The sequence below is a fragment of the Gnatocerus cornutus genome, unplaced genomic scaffold (assembly GCF_029298725.1).
Source record: "Gnatocerus cornutus isolate USDA-ARS CGAHR unplaced genomic scaffold, icGnaCorn1.1 Chromosome181, whole genome shotgun sequence".
Lineage (NCBI taxonomy): Eukaryota > Metazoa > Arthropoda > Insecta > Coleoptera > Tenebrionidae > Gnatocerus > Gnatocerus cornutus.
The window spans coordinates 27,203-29,664 of NW_028275369.1; positions in this window are offsets into that span (position 1 = coordinate 27,203).

The following is a 2,462-nucleotide window of genomic DNA, read 5'->3' on the forward strand; positions in this document are numbered from 1 at the left end:
TTTCATCCTTGTTTGAATCTTGCAACAATTAATTTTATTCATCCGTTCTAAGTTGTCGTCGTCGTCGAAATAAATAATTTGTACACATTTCGGTACACGTTTGTCAAAATTCATGAAATGCAAACGTAACATTTTACTTTAATAAATTTTTACAGTGCATTCAGATCGACTAAACGAACAACGACGGATGGATTACTTATTTTTGTTGCGACTCATCGGACGAAAAGTAGAAACATAATCCTCCATTGTAATATAGTTTTTACGGAAAATTTTTCTTTTATTTTATATCCTTGATTGAATGCTGCATTTTATCCGTCTTTTTTTCGTCAAAAACAGAGATCAATGCGATTCATCGGACGAAGAAATAATTTCCCAGTTCAAAATTTAGAGATTTTTGGGCACATCGACTTGAAATTTTATCGTAAAGAAAAAATATCGTCGTCGACAAGCAAAAGTTCAAACATTCTCCATACTCTTCGCTAGATTGAAAGCGACGGTTTATTGTGAGATTTCTCTTTAGAAATATTCACACGTTACGAGTTTATGAAATTTTATTTATTTCAAAATTCTCGCTCGGACTTTAGTGAGTTGACGCATTTGTTAATTTTTGGTCGTTCTGACACGAACACATAAAATCTTTGATTGCATTTGGACCGCTAACATAGAAACGCTCGCCGCATCCGCAATCTCGCTGTGCATGGTCAATGGCAAGATTTGTCATCCCTCAAACGATGGTGGGTCCACAGGGTACACATTCCGGCCATCGTCCCAACTACGGGTAAGTCGCGGTGTACGAGAGGTAACAAGATAATCGGACGCACATAAAATCACATTTCGATCGTACGCTTTTGTCCGCTGCTACATACCACCACTACTATCCCTATATATGCCAGCGCGGCAGCGTTCAGCTCTGAATCACTCGATGCGCGAAACGGTCGAAATCCCATAGCGCGCCGGCCGCTCGCTATGGGCGAGGGGTCGGGTAAATCGGTCTGATCGCTCGGTGCAAAAGTCCGTTTGGGTACTTAGAGACGGAATTTTAAAATTCTGATTTCGCAGATCAATTTCAAGGGTCATTAGGACTCGAATGCCGTTAACGGTGTTTTGAAAAAAATATTTTTTACGTTTTTACGGCATTTCGACCGAACACCTCAGTTCCGACTTCGGACTTAGAATAATTTTCATCAAAATTTCGAACGCCTCAGTTTCCAGAGGGTTTTAGATCCCGTTTAGTTAGGGGTTTGAAATTATCACAGCCACCCTTGTTTGGTGTTAGTTCGACCGTAACTTTTGTTCGTTTGCATTTAATTTCGATTTTTCTGGGACTTTTGGTCAATGTAAATTTATCAACCGCTACACTTCCGACTTCGGACTTAGACGAATGAGCGCCGAACGCTACAGTTTCGACTTCGGACTTAGAAAAATTTCGCTCGACCGCCACAGTTTCGAATTGGACTTAGAAAATTTCGGTCGAAACGCCTCAGTTTCGAATCGGACTTAGAAAAATTTTGGTCGACCGCTACAGTTTCGACTTCGGACTTAGAAAAATTTCGTTCGAACGCTACAGTTTCGACTTCGGACTTGGAAAAATTTCGCTCGACCGCCACAGTTCCAACATGAGACTTAGAAAAATTTTTATCAAAAATTCGAACACCTCAGTTTCGACTACGGACTTAGAAAAATTTCGCTCGACCGCCACAGTTCCTATTTCGGACTTAGAAAAATTTTCATCAAAATTTCGAACGCCTCAGTTTCCAGAGGGTTTTAGATCCCGTTTAATTAGAAGCTTGAAATTATAAAATCTACCTTCTATCGATGTTAGTTCGACCCAAACATTTGTTCGTTTGCATTTAATTTCGATTTTTCCTCGTACTTTTGGTCAATGTAAATTTGTCAACCGCTACACTTCCGACTTCGGACTTAGACGAATGAGCGCCGAACGCTACAGTTTCGACTTCGGACTTAGAAAAATTTCGTTCGAACGCTACAGTTTCGACTTCGGACTTGGAAAAATTTCGCTCGACCGCCACAGTTCCAACATGAGACTTAGAAAAATTTTTATCAAAAATTCGAACACCTCAGTTTCGACTACGGACTTAGAAAAATTTCGCTCGACCGCCACAGTTCCTATTTCGGACTTAGAAAAATTTTCATCAAAATTTCGAACGCCTCAGTTTCCAGAGGGTTTTAGATCCCGTTTAATTAGGAGCTTGAAATTATAAAATCTACCTTCTATCGATGCTAGTTCGACCCAAACATTTGTTCGTTTGGATTTAATTTCGATTTTTCTCGGACTTTTGGTCAATGTAAATTTTGTCAACCGCTACACTTCCGAGTTCGGACTTAGACGAATGAGCGCCGAACGCTACAGTTTCGACTTCGGACTTAGAAAAATTTTGTTCGAACGCTACAGTTTCGAATTGGACTTGGAAAAATTTCGGTCGAACGCCTCAGTTTCGAAT